This window comes from Hyla sarda, chromosome 1, assembly GCF_029499605.1.
Source record: "Hyla sarda isolate aHylSar1 chromosome 1, aHylSar1.hap1, whole genome shotgun sequence".
NCBI lineage: Eukaryota > Metazoa > Chordata > Amphibia > Anura > Hylidae > Hyla > Hyla sarda.
Genome location: NC_079189.1, coordinates 521034766 through 521050419, shown reverse-complemented (window position 1 = coordinate 521050419; position 15654 = coordinate 521034766).

The following is a 15654-nucleotide window of genomic DNA, read 5'->3' as shown; positions in this document are numbered from 1 at the left end:
CAGATGACCATTCACCTTTATTTGGGCCTGGGGGCAGGAATAAAGCACCATTATCCGTGGCCTCATAACTGCACCTAGTCCGATTTGTGAGAGAGTGGCTTCTAGAAATCCCCAGTCCACACGATCGAAGGCCTTTTCTGCATTCAAAGAGAGCAGGCACAGTGGGATATTGTGTGATCGGGCGCCGTGGAGAACCGAGAAGACCCTTAGGGTATTGTCTCTGGCCTCCCTACCCTGCATGAAAGCGACCTGATCGGGGTGGACGAGGGTTTGCATGTGATCCGCCAACCTATTCGCAATAAGTTTTGCAAACAGCTTAGCATCACTGTTAATCAGAGAAATAGGTCAGTAGCTGGGGCAGAGTAAGGGGTCTTTACCCACCTTCGGAATGACAGTAATGAAGGCTCGCAGAAAGGAGGCATGGGGCGGAGAGTCACCCGAGATAGAGTTAAAAGCAGAGAGTAGCATGGGAGAGAGGTCAATACCTAGTGTTTTGTAGAATTTGGCAGTGTAGCCATCGGGCCCCAGGCTTTTACCGGCCGCTAAGGAAGATATCGCCACCAACAACTCCTCAGAGGAGAATGGAGACTCCAGTGACTGGATCACATCCCGGTGAAGTTCAGGAAGTGCCGTCGATGCTATGTATTGTCCCAAAGAGGGAGAAGCCGCAGCAGGAGAGGTCGGGGCCTAAGGCTTGGGTAGGTTGTAAAGAGCAGAGTAGTAAGAACGAAAAGCAGAAAGAATGTCTGGTGTGAGAGAAGAAGTGGACCCTGTAGAAGTGCGTATCGCTGGGACAAACAATGTGGATAGCGGTGGTTTTGTTTGTTAACTTCACCATTCACATAGAAGTTTGCCTCATCACTGAACAAAATCTTCTGTTACAATTTTTTTTTGCCCATTCTGCAGCACCTGAAACTACGGATACTGGAAGCCTGTGCTAGTATTTCTCCTGCGGTGTTGCTATCAGTGGGTGAAGAGTGGGAGACGATGGTTGCATTGACAGTCTAACACAATGGGCAGCACATTGAACACATTTTATAAGTGGTCAGAAACTTGTAACTAACTCATGAAAGAATAAAGTAACGTTAAAACCAAGCACATCATTGTTTTTCTTGTGAAATTAACAATAAGTTTGATGTGTCACATGACCCTCTTCTTATTGAAAAAACAAAAGTTGGATTCAAAATGGCCACCATGGTCACCACCCATCTTGAAAAGTTTCCCCTCCTCGCATATACTAATGTGCCACAAACAGGAAGTTAATATCACCAACCATTCCCATTTTATTAAGGTGTATCCATATAAATGGCCCACCCTGTATAATGACAGGCTTTGTTCCACAGGACTGGCACTTAGCAAATGTGGTACCAATTTTCAAAAAGGGATCCTGGGATCTATAGGCCTTTAAGTTTAACATCTGTTGTGGGTAAGATTTTGAGGATTTTCTGAGAGATGCTATTCTGGAATATCTTAATGAAAATAACCTTCTGACACCACACAAACATGGGTTTATGCGGGATCGGTCCTAATCTGATCAGCTTCTATGAGGAGGTCAGTTATAGATTGGATAGGGGTGAAGCTGTGAATGTTATACACTGCTCAAAAAAATAAAGGGTACACTAAGATAACACATTCTAGATCTGAATGAAAGAAGTAATCGTATGAAATACTTTTGTCTTTACATAGTTGAATGTGCTGACACCAAAATCACACAAATTATGAATGAAATCAAATTTCTCAACCCATGGAGGTCTGGATATGGAGTCACACTCAAAATCAAAATGGAAAGCCACACTACAGGCTAATCCACCTTTGATGTAATGTCCTTAAAACAAGTCAAAATGAGGCTCAGTAGTGTGTATGGCCTCCACTTGCCTGTATGACCTCCCTACAATGCCTGGGCATGCTCCAGATGAGGTGGTGGATGGTCTGGTCTGGGGAACAGGCAGGCCAGTCCATAGCATCAATGCCTTCCTCTTGCAGGAGCTACTGACACATTGCAGCCACATGAGGTCTAGCATTGTATTGCATTAGGAGGAACCCAGGGTCAACCGCACGAGCATTTGGTCTCACAAGGGGTCTGAGGATCTCATCTTGGTACCTAATGGCAGTCAGTCTACCTCTGGCAAGCACATGGAGGGCTGTGCGAACAACCAAAGAAATGCCACCCCACACCATGAATGACCCACTGCCAAACTGGTCATGTTGGAGGATGTTGCAGGCTGAAGAACATTCTCCACAGCGTCTGCAGACTCTGTCATGTCTGTCACATGTGCTCAGTATGAACCTGCTTTGATCTGTGAAGAGCACAGGGTGCCAGTGGCAAATTTGCCAATCTTGGTGTTCTCTGGCAAATGCCAAACGTTCTGCACGGTGTTGGGCTGTAAGCACAAACGCCACCTGTGGACATCGGGCCCTCATACCATGGAGTCTGTTTGTGACTGTTTGAGTGAACACATGCACATTTGTGGCCTGCATTTTGCAGGGCTCTGGCAGTGCTCCTTCTGCTCCTCCTTGCACAAAGACGGAGATAGTGGTCCTGCTGCTGGGTTTATGCCCTCCTATGGCCTCCTCCATATCTCCTGATGTACTGGACTTTCTCCTGGTAGCGCCTCCATGCTCTGCACACTACGCTGACAGACACAGCAAACCTTCTTGCCACAGCTAGCATTGATGTGCCATCCTGGATGAGCAGCACTACCTGAGACACTTGTGTGGGTTGTAGACTTCTCATGCTACCACTAGAGTGAAAGCACCGCCAGCATTCAAAAGTGACCAAAACATCAGCCAGGAAGCATAGCAACTGAGACGTGGTCTGTGGTCACCACCTGAAGAACCACTCCTTTATTGGGGGTGTCTTGCTAATTGCCTATAATTTCCACCTATTGTTTGTTCCATTTGCACAACAGCATGTGAAATTCGTTGTCAATCAGTGTTGCTTCCTGAGTGGACAGTGTGATTTCACGGAAGTGTAATTGACTTGGAGTTACATTGGCCCAGATTTACCAAACTGTGTGAGAGAAAAAGTTGAGGGATATTTCTGCAGCAACCAATCACAGCTCAGCTAATGAGCTTTGGTAAAGTGAAACCTGAGCTGTGATTGTTCGCTGTGGGAAAATTACTCCAGTTTTTTTTCTCACACAGTTTGATGAATAGGGGCCATTGTGTTGTTTAAGTGTTCCCTTTATTTATTTTTTTGAGCAGTATATATCTGGACTTTTCTAAGGCATTTGATACTGTGCCACACAAAAGGTTAGTACATAAAATGAGGATGCTGGGACTGGGGAAGACATGTGTAAATGGATTACCAACTGGCTCAGTGACAGGAAGCATCAATGGAACATACTCTGGTTGGGTGACCGTTACAAGTGGGGTACCACAGGGGTCAATACTGGGTCCACTTTTCAATATGTTTATTAATGACCTTGTAGAGGGACTACATAGTAGAATTTCTATATTTGCAGATGACACCAAACTGGGTAGAGTGATTACCACAGAGGATGATGATAATAATTCAGAGGCATCTGGGGAAGCTGAAGGCTTGGGCACAGACATGGCAAATTAAGTTTACTGTGGAAAAATGTAAGGTTATGCACTTGGGCCGTAAAAACCTGTACAATTATGTGCTAAATAATAAAACATTAGTTCAAACTTCTACCAAAAAAGACTTGGGGTACTGGTGGACGGTAAACTCGACTTTAGCAATCAATACCATGCAGCGGCTGCCAAGGCTAACAAAGTCATGGGATGTATAAAGAGAAACATAGAGGCTCGTGACAATGACATAGTTTTGCCACTGTATAAATCACTAGTCAGACCACATATGGAGTATTGTGTCTAATTCTGGGCACCTGTATATAAAAAGGACATGGCCGAACTGGAGAGGGTGCAGAGGAGGGCGATAAGGATAATTAATGGTATAGGAGGATTACAAGACCAATACAGGTTATCAAGCTTAGGGTTTTTTAGTTTAGAGAAAAGACTTGTTAGGGGCGATCTGATCACAATGTACAAATATATGAATGGACAGTACAGAGATCTTTCTAGTGATCTTTTTATTCTTAGGCCGGTAACCATGACAAGGGGGCATCCTGTATGTCTAGAGGAAAGAAGGTTTCACCATCAGCACAGACAGAGATTCTTTACTGTAAGAGCAGTGAGACTATGGAACTCTCTGCCACATGATGTTGTGATGTCTGACTTAATAAACAAGTTCAAGGGGTGCCCGGATGTTTTTCTAGAGAGTAATAACATTAGAGGTTATGGGTAGAAGATTTATGGGGATAAAACATTGATCCAGGGATTTATTCTGATCGCCATATTTGGGTCGGGAAGAAATTTTTCCTCTGTCATGGGGCAATTGGCATCATCCTCATAGGATTTTTTTTTGCCTTCCTCTGGATAAACACAGTAGGGTTTTTGGTTGAACTCGATGGACTCTTGTCTTTTTTTAACCTTACAAACGATGTAACTATGATGGTCAAAGATTTGCAGAGTGGCCATTTCTGACTTGTCAATATGACAGAAGGAAGTTCTGATCAGTGGGGACTGGGTAGCCCAAGGAGTTCAGTGCCAGGGTTACCTAAAAAAGTTGAGTACTTTAAAAAATTTTACTCAGTACCTAATCCTGACCATGTACATCCAATATGTATGCCTCTATCACTTATATTTATCATAAAAAAAATACATCTTTTCATTAGCTCACAGTGTTAGACATCCTCTGAGGGAAAGGGGGAGTGTACTTCCCTTGTGGTAGTGGTGGGAGGTGATTGGTGCACCTGCTCACGCAGCCTTGTCCATGAGCCATCTCTTATGCATGACTCATGTACAAGCTGATGCAGGACTGGTTAGTGTCCCAGTAGGGATGGTGACCCCTAGTGGTGGTAATTTACGAAGCCATTTTCTTTATTAAATATAAAAAAATAAAATAAACAACCATATTACAAAAGGTCTTTCATTTTCATCAGTAACAAAATATAAAAAGCTTTTCGATCTGACAGCGCCTGAGCGGCTGACATAAAACATGAATTTGTGATATTCTGTAGGGAGATGTCTGATCACTAAAGCATGTGATGTGAACTTAAGCCCGTTACAGGGAATCTGTCAGCTACAATTCACATTTTAAACTATGTTAGATAGCTCTTAAGGCAGGTAGACACTTGGCACTAGAATATAAAAGCAATTTTAAGATTATGGAGGCACAGTCAGATACAGTATATGAAAAGTGTCAAAGAGGTGTTGAAGTGCTGAGGGCTGGATTGCTTTTGCACCCCCTCCTATCGTTGCTTGATTGAAAGCCAAAGCTCAGCTTCCAGTGCCGGGCACTTTTTCTAAAATTTGTTCCTGTACTGTGCATACAAATTCTGCACATGTGCAAGATTTGGAAACAGGGCTTGGCTTCCAACAGACTTTTAATCAACCAGGGAAAGGGAGAAAGGAGTCATTTCAGCCCTCGTCCCTTCAGGGACTTGAAAACACCTGTATGTCACTTAAAACCAGAGATAAAAAGCATTACAAATAAATCTGTACGCCCCTGTAAGACCAGGCCCGTTTTTTCAAATCGGGGATGTCTGACTTTATTAGAGAATATCTCTGGTAACATTTTGCCAATCACGATAATTCTGACATTGTTTTTTTTGTCACAAGTTGTCCTTCGTGTACATAGTAAAAGTAAAAGTAAGCTAATTTAAAAAAAAGATTATAATAAAGATTTTTTTGCTATTTTAATACTAGTAGGTTGCATATGTTTATACTTTCTGACCAAATAGTTTATGAAACTTATACTTTCAGATGTCTACTTCATTTTGAAAGCATTTCTTTTGTTCTTAATTTACATTTTAAATGAATCAGAAGCCTAACAATTTAACTTGAAAATTTGAAAAGTATTTTTTTTTATGTGCTAAGCAAGGTTTGCAGAAATTTGAAGGTGGTAGAACATAGCAACAACCCCCCCCTTCCCCTTAAATGACCCCATTTTGAAAACATATTTTCTTTATTATCCCCAGATCACAAAAATGTGAACATTAAAATTTCAAACAAAATTAAAATACGGTAATGCAAAATTTGAATAACCTAGTGATAAAAACGTTATAGCTTATATCAAACCTCAAAAAAAGAAAAAAATGAAAAATGTGCCTTGGGCATGAACAGGGGAAAATGGCTCGGTCTTGAACTCATATCAGTGAAAACCACTTTCTATCATCTTACTTCTATGTTGACATATGGTTGCTTGAGGATACCAGCCTAAAGCCTGATGTTGCATTATTGAGAGGACTGGATGACAACATACGCCTTTCTAGTTTCTGCCTGGTACAGTGCAGCTGTGTAAATTACTTATCCACGCAAGATCTCCATGGCAACACTGCACCTGACAGAAATAATAGGGGAGAGTGATGTCAATAATGCAGCAGCGGGCTCCATATTAGCATCTATAGGCACTCTGAGTATTGTATGAGGGCTTCTCTACTATTATTGTATGTATATTATATTATTATATGTATATTATAGTATTGTATGAGGGCTTCTCCACTATTACTACTACTATTATTGAGGTATTCTCTACTTAAAGCAATGCTTTTAGAATATTTAACATGACATTCATTGGTATATAGCGCTAAACAGGAGAAAAACCGGGAGCGCACTCTAGTGCATTATTCAACCATAGGGACGAATTCAAATTATGAACGCACTTGAGAAAGAGTTAGGTACAAACTCAAAACGCGTTGGATGTGGTAATACCTGTTTTTTATTTTTATGTAACCAATTTTATTAATAAATATTGATTAACGTTGGAGAAGACTCAATATTGGATACAAGTAATTCACCCTATTCATTGGAATATGACATCACAGACTGTCAATATATGGCGCAGCCCTAATAACGGTATGTGCAATATCCCTAACCCTGAGTATCTGTCACTAGCTAGCACTCTCTGATTTAGGATAAGTTCACAGTTGTTAAGTATCCTATATTCGAAGTATATCATGGCATTGCCACAAAATAAAAGGATATGCTCAAACTTCGACCAAATACTTGTAGACCATGTTTGGTCCAATTAACTCATTAACTTAAACTATATATGTCAGCATACATTTCTGCTGGTATGCTGACATTTGCATAAATGTAGGGTCCTTAAAGCGTTAATTTGGACATGTCATGCAGACATGTTAAAGGGTTTAATTGGTGATGGTCTCAGTGCTGAGACCCCCATCGACTGCTAAATAAAGCCTGGAGAAGAGTTATAATGGAGCCCATGACCTGCAATGAGATGGACTAAGTGCCAAGCACAGGTGGTAGACCCCAATCCATCAAAACTTGTCATGTCAGTGTGACATGTTAAAACTTCTTTTTAAGGAATGTAATGCTTTAACAAGTGTGGCACTACATTTGAAAAACCCTAAAAAAGAAGTCCTTGTTTGTATTACCTACATAAAAATCTCTTCACCACATGAAATTGGGGTCACATGGGTCTTTGTGGCTAAGGGAGTTCCTGTTGGTGCACTGGGTTGTTTAAACTATTTACATTTTACTTAGGCAGTTTTTCCACACTGATAACCTATATTAATAGACCACTTTTAATATTGTTTGTAAAATTGTGTGATTTTCTTTACATATATACTGTATATACTCGAGTATAAGCCGACCTGAATATAAGCCTAGGCCCCTAATTTCACCCCAAAAACCCAAGAAAAGTTATTGAATCGACTATAAGCCTAGGGTGGGAAATACATCATCCCCCGTCATCATCCAGACCCCCATCTTTAACACCCCCTTCATCATCCCCCCTTCATCATCCCCCCGTCATCACCCCCCCTTCATCATCCCCCCGTCATCATCACCCCGTCATCATCCCCCCCTTCATCATCACCCCATCATCATCCCCCTTCATCATCATCATCCCCTCCTTCATCATCACCCCATCATTACCCCCCCTTCATCATCAATGCCTGTCAATCCCTCAGTGGTCTTCAACCTGCGGACCTCCAGATGTTGCAAAACTACAACTCCCAGCATGCCCAGACAGCCGTTCGGGCATGCTGGGAGTAGTAATTTTGAAACATCTGGAGGTCAGCAGGTTGAAGACCACTGCGGCCTTCGTCATCATCTAGACCCCCCCCCCCCCCTTTCGTTTTCTACTCACCTCCCCTCATTGGGAAGGAAGGGTGAGCTGGTACGGGCCATCTATGCTGCAGGGACCGTCCGGTGGGGAGGGTTAGTGGTTCCGGGCTGTCCATTTTCACGGGGAGGCCCTCTTCTCCGCTCCGGGCCCGGACTAGTGACGTTGCCTTGACGACGACGCACAGGGACATCCGTGTGCAGCAGCGTGACGTCCCTGCGCCTCGTCGTCAAGGCAACGTCACTAGTCCGGGGCCAGGCCCAGAGCGGAGAAGAGGGCCTCCCCGTGAAAATGGACAGCCCGGAACCACTAACCCTCCCCACCGGACGGTCCCTGCAGCATTGATGGCCCGGACCAGCTCACCCTTCCTTCCCACCGAGGGGAGGTGAGTAGAAAACTAAAGGGGGGGTCTGGATAATGACGAAGGCTGCAGTGGTCTTCAACCTGCGGACCTTCAGATGTTTCACAACTACTATTCCCAGCATGCCCGGACAGCCGATGGCTGTCGGGGCATGCTGGGAGTTGTAGTTTTGCAACATCTGGAGGTCCGCAGGTTGAAGACTATTGAGAAGGGATTGACAGGCGGAGAGTATAAGCCGAGGGGGGCGTTTTCAGCACGAAAAAGCGTTCTGAAAAACTTGGCTTATACTCGAGTATATACGGTAGATTGCAATAGTTAAAGGGGTATTCCAGGCAAAACCTTTTTTTAAATATATCAACTGGCTCTGGAAAGTTAAACAGATTTGTAAATTACTTCTATTAAAAAATCTTAATCCTTCCAATAGTTATTAGCTTTTGAAGTTTTCTGTCTAACTGCTCAATGATGATGTCACGTCCCGGGAGCTGTGCATGATGGGAGAATATCCCCGTAGGAACTACACAGCTCCTGGGACGTGAGTCATCAGAAAGCAGTTAGACAGAAAACACCAACTCAACTTCAGAAGCTAATAACTATTGGAAGGATTAAGATTTTTTTTAATAGAAGTAATTTACAAATCTGTTTAACTTTCCGGAGCCAGTTGATATATATAAAAAAGTTTTGGCCTGGAATACCACTTTAATGTATTGGCTTGAAGCAACACTTCCATAAGAACTAGTTAGTACCTTATGTATGGTAAAGATAAAGTAAGGCTTGCTTCAAAGAAGTGGTGGGTAAACTTGGCAAGGGACAGGTCAACTTGGCTTCTTCCATGATTGTGTATGGGTACACAACCTATTGGGGTAAGCCTATCCCTCCCCCCGGTTCTTTCCCTTTCCCTCATTGCTTGGATTATCTACGCTATGGAGATGCCTGTTTTTTATGTAGATGATACAAACACAGTGCTTTCTTATAAAATGCTGCTCCATGCTGGCGTGGGTGACCGCTATCCCTATCATAGCATGTAAGCTGTCTTGTTGTCCTGTATCGATACAGAATAAAACCTGCTTACAAATATGAATCCAGGATGGTCCGCATTGATAGCTGAAGATTCTCCTGGCAAATCTTCTTTTAGAAGGTCTCCTTGAAGTGTTATCTAACAACTAAAATTGAGTTGGATTCTGACCCCAACTACTCCCACTGGATAAGTAGTTACCACTGTGCATGATTAAGCTCACACAGAAACACGGATCAATTCCTCATTGAATATTAGGATAGATGAGGCAGCATACCGCATACTCAGTTTCGCCTGGTAATAAATGCAGATGCCTCTGCTTTAAATTGCAAATAGTGTGTTCTATCATCTATCCTGATCTCGGATTCTGCAGCATTACAACTACATTCTGCATAAAGATTACCATCTCTGTGACTATTGATATGAACCATTAACCTCTGTCATGGTGAAAGTATGATGCAGCTACTAAACTCCAGAGATTGGTCGGCTGCACACATTTAACATACTAAAGAGAAAATAGTTTTAAATTGCTGGCTCGGGGCATGTTTCAGGTTTATGATCACAGTATCTCCTAGTAAAGCTAGATTAATGGCTGCATTTACTAATGTGCTATTTATAGCCTCATATTAAGCAAATTGCCAATTTACCACAACTCACTGAAGCCGTATAAATACACTGAAATGTTTTTTCAATATATTGTATATATCATAATTACTTTTAGATTGAATTATGAGACTGTGATAAGCTAATTTTTCCCAGTTCTATGTTCTTGCACATACTCCATTTATTAGCATAGTGGCTAATAAATTAGTATAACAATTTCCATGATAGGTTTTCTTGCACTTTATTGGAACTTGTAGATGTTTAATTTTGTTGATGGCTGCCTTCGGTTGATTTTTGTAGGAGGGAAGGAGCTAGAGTCATACTATTGTATTGAGTCATTTACCTGGGCACACATTTAGCGTTCTTTACTTTCATGAAAGGTTTAGTTATATATTAAATTAGTTGCTCTTTAACCCCTTAAGGACTCAGGGTTTTTCCGTTTTTGCACTTTCGTTTTTTCCTCCTTACCTTTTAAAAATCATAACCCTTTCATTTTTCCACCTAAAAATCCATATTATGGCTTATTTTTGGCGTCGCCAATTCTACTTTGCAGTGACATTAGTAATTTTACCCAAAAATGCACAGCGAAACGGAAAAAAAATCATTGTGCGACAAAATCGGAAAAAAAAACGCCATTTTGTAACTTTTGGGGGCTTCCGTTTCTACGCAGTGCATATTTCGGTAAAAATTACACCTTATCATTATTCTGTAGGTCCATACGGTTAAAATGATACCCTACTTATATAGGTTTGATTTTGTCGCACTTCTGGAAAAAATCATAACTACATGCAGGAAAATTTATACGTTTAAAAATGTCATCTTCTGACCCCTATAACTTTTTTTTTTTTCCATGTACAGGACAGTATGAGGACTCATTTTTTGCGCCGTGATCTGAAGTTTTTATCCTTATGATTTTTGTTTTGATCGGACTTTTTGATCACTTTTTATTCATTTTTTTAATGGTATAAAAAGTGACCAAAATACGCTTTTTTGGACTTTGGAATTTCTTTGCGCGTACGCCATTGACCGTGCGGTTTAATTAATTATATATTTTTATAGTTCGGACATTTACGCACGCGGCGATACCACATATGTTTATTTTATATTTTTTTACACAGTTTTATTTTTTTATGGGAAAAGGGGGGTGATTTAAACTTTTATTAGGGAAGGGGTTAAATTACCTTTATTAACACTTTTTATTTAAATTTTTTTTGCAGTTTTATAGGTCCCATAGGGACCTATAACACTGCACACACTGATCTCCTATGCTGATCACTGGCGTGTATTAACACGCCTGTGATCAGCATTATCGGCGCTTGACTGCTCCTGCCTGGATCTCAGGCACGGAGCAGTCATTCGTCGATCGGACACCGAGGAGGCAGGTAAGGGCCCTTCCGGTGTCCGGTCAGCTGTTCGGGACGCCGCGATTTCACCGCGGCGGTCCCGAACAGCCCGACTGAGCAGCCGGGTCACTTTCAGTTTCACTTTAGAAGCGGCGATCAGCTTTGACCGCCGCTTCTAAAGGGTTAATACCGCACATCGCCGCGATCGGCGATGTGTGGTATTAACCGGGGGTCCCGGCCGTTGATAAGCGCCGGGACCGACGCGATATGATGCAGGATCGCGGCGCGATCCCGCTTCATATCGCGTGAGCCGGCGCAGGACGTAAATATAGGTCCTGCGTCGTTAAGGGGTTAAAGGGGTACTCCCGTGGAAAACTTTTTTTTTAATCAACTGGTGCCATAAAGTAAAACAGATTTTTAAATTACTTCTATTAAAAAATCTTAATCCTTCCAGTACTTTTTAGGGGCTATATTCTACAGAGGAAATGCTTTTCTTTTAGGATTTTTCTGATGTCACAACCACAGTGCTCTCTGATGACCTCTGCTGTCCAATTTTGGAACTGTCCGAAGCAGGAGAAAATCCCCGTAGCAAACATGTGCTGCTCTGGACAGTTCCTAAAATGGACAGCAGAGGTCAGTAGAGAGCACTGTGGTCGTGACATTAGAGAAATCCAAAAAGAAAAGCATTTTCTCTGTAGTATACAGCCCATAAAATGTATTGGAAAGATTAAGATTTTTTAATAGAAGTAATTTACAAATCTTTTTAACTTTCTGGCACCAGTTGATGAAGAAAAAATAAAATAAAATAGAGGTTTCCACGGGAGTACCTCTTTTAATGCAAAATATAATTCTTTGCAAGATGCAAATGGATTTAAATAGTTTATATTCCAAATCGGAATAAACATCAGACTTCTTATTCCCTATCGTTTGGATAGGGCATAAGACGTCTAGGGACGGAGTACCCCTTTAACTCTGCATAAAATTTGCAGCATAAAATTCCCAGCTTACACACTATGGGCCTCATTTACTAAGATTGGAAAGTAATTTTTTGGAGTGTTTTTGCTTTTCATCCATTATTTTTCTCACCTTATTTTTCTATTGTGTCGCAAGTGTCAGATATTTTCTGTCACACGGAATATTGTTTGGTCGCACAAACTAGGCGAGTAAAACCCAGATTTTTTTTTTTAAATGCAGACTTGGAGACCCTATTGAGAAGAGAGGACGTTTGTAGAAAATGACTATGTTCAATGCAATAACAATCAAAATATCAATCACTTGTCAAAATTAATTTTAAGGTTTACAAAATAGTACATGTAAACAAAGGCTGACTAAAGGGCACAAAATCAACCACCAGCTTGTTAATCTAGCCTGAGAGATGCAAATAACATCTCTAATGGCTGTTGTTGTGAACATCATTAAAAATGCTCCATTATTATTTTTTTTACTTTCCGACTGTACCTGGCAGTCGGGTTTTCATTTTCAAAATCTCACACTTTTTCCATGTGTTTCACATTATACTCCGAGAATTTTTTCTAATTTACTCGGGAACACGCCCGATTTCATTGAAAACACGCCCATTTGGTGTGTTTTACTAAACACTCAGAGAGTTTTCCAGCCTGGAGTTGGCGGCAGCATATAGTGGCTGAATGACACAGCGTGGAGGTGGCAGCAGCATGAAGAGACCATATAGTGGCTGAATGACACAGCCTGGAGTTGGTGGCAGCATATAGTAACTGAATGACACAGCCTGGAGTTTGCAGCAGCATGAGGAGACAATATAGTGGTTGAAGGACACAGCCTGGAGTTGGTGGCAGCATATAGTAACTGAATGACGCAGCATGAGGAGACGATATAGTGGCTAAAGGACACAGCATGGAGGTGGCTGCAGCATGAGGAGACCATATTGTGGCTGAATGACACAGCCTGGAGTTGGCGGCAGCATGAGGAGACCACATAGTGGCTGAATTACACAGCGTGGAGGTGACAGCACCATGAGGAGACCAGATAGTGGCTGAATGACACAACATGGAGTAAGAGGAAGCATGAGGAGATCATATAGTGGCTGAATGACACAGCTTTGAGGTGGCAAAAGCATAAGGAGACCCTATAGTGGCTGAATGACACAGTCTGGAGTTGTCAGCAGCATGAGAAGACCACATAGTGGCTGAATGACACAGCCTGGAGTTGGCGGCAGCATATAGTGGCTGAATGACACAGCGTAGAGGTGGCGGCAGCATGAGGAGACCATATAGTGGCTGAATGACACAGCCCGGAGTTTGCGGCAGCATGAATACATCATATAGTGGCTGAATGACACAGCGTGGAGGTAGTGCAGCATGAGGAGAACATATAGTGGCTGAATAACATGGCCTAAAGGTGGCAGAAGCATGAGTAGACCATATAGTTGCTGAATTACACAGCGTGGAGGTGGTGGCAGCATGATGAGACCATATAGTGGCTGAATGACACAGCCTGGAGTTGGTTGCAGCATGAGGAGACCACATAGTGGCTGAATGACACAGCCTGGAGTTGGCGGCAGCATATAGTGGCTGAATTACACAGAGTGGAGGTGGTGACAGCAGGAGAAAAACATAAAGTGGCTTAATGAAACAGCCTGGAGTGTGTGGCAGCATGAGGAGACCATATAGTGGCTGATTGGCACAGTGTGGTGGTGGCGGAAGCATGAGGAGACACTATAGTGGCTGAATGACACAGCCTGGAGTTGGCGGCAGCATATAGTGGTTGAATGACACAGTGTAGAGGTGGCGGCCCCATGAGGAGACCATATAGTGGCTGAATGAAACAGCCTGGAGTTGGCGTCAGCATATAATAACTGGAGCCTGGAGTTGGCACCAGCATATAGTGGCTGAATGACAGTGTAGAGGTGGGGGCCCCATGAGGAGACCACATAGTGGCTGAATGACACAGCCTGGAGTTGGCGGCAGCATATAGTGGCTGAATGACACAGCCAGGAGTTTGCGGCAGCATGAGTACATCATATAGTGGCTGCATGACACAGCGTGGAGGTAGCGGCAGCATGAGGAGAACATATAGTGGCTGAATAACACGGCCTAAAGGTGGCGGAAGCATGAGGAGACCATATAGTGGCTGAATTACACAGTGTGAAGGTGGTGGCAGCATGATGAGACAATATAGTGGCTGAATAACACAGCCTGGAGTTTGCGGCAACATGAGGAGACCATATAGTGGCTGAATGACACAGCCTGGAGTTGGCGGCAGCATGAGGAGACCACATAGTGGCTGAATGACACAGCCTGGATTTGGTGGAGGCATATAGTGGCTTTATGACAGCCTGGAGTTTGCAGCAGTATGAGGAGACCATAAAGTGGCTGAATGACACAGCATGGAGGTGGTGGCAGCATGAGAAGAACACATAGTGGCTTAATGACACAGCGTGGAGGTGGCAGCATCATGTGGAGACCATATAGTGGCTGAATGACAAAGCCTGGAGTTCGCAGAAGCATGAGGAGACCATATAGCTTCAGTAGGGGTGTAGAACACTTTGCCTTGTGCTACCACGCATAGGGAGTGTACTGTGTTCGTGAAATAATACTGTTATTCAGCAGGGAGACTATATGGCGTCAAAATTGAAGAGAATAAAGAGATTTTTATGTAATTTTTATTTTATTTTATTTGAATTTATTAACATTTTTTGAGTACCCATTCTGGTGAGCATCGAGCTGGTGGTCCTCTGCCAGGTGAGATACCACCTGTTCCAGCCCCTGCCTTTCTGTGCCCCCCTGACTGTGAAAGTGCAAATGCTTCATTTAATCAGTTATGGTTCATTGTTAAAGTTCCAACCTGTTTCATTGGATTCTTGTGGTAATTCCACAGGTAATATGATGTTGGCGACCATAGGGCCTCAGTCTTGAAAACATTACATCGATTTTTTTAAAATTTAAATGTAAGATTTATATTAGATTCCCAAGTTTAATGTCCCTGCGTTTACTTTGAACTAATACTGTATGACCACAAAACCCAATCTAACAAGGAGTTACTTGGCGGCACAATGTTAGGGCCTAAAGGTGGCAGCAGCCCGACGAGACCATAGGCCTCACAATAAAAAAAGATTACAGATATTTTGTAAAATTTAAATTGAAGATTTTAGATACATGAAAATTTAAAAAGTTTAATCTAAGGTGCCAAAAGCATAAGGAGACCATATGGTGGCACAATAACACAACCTGGAGGTGGCAGC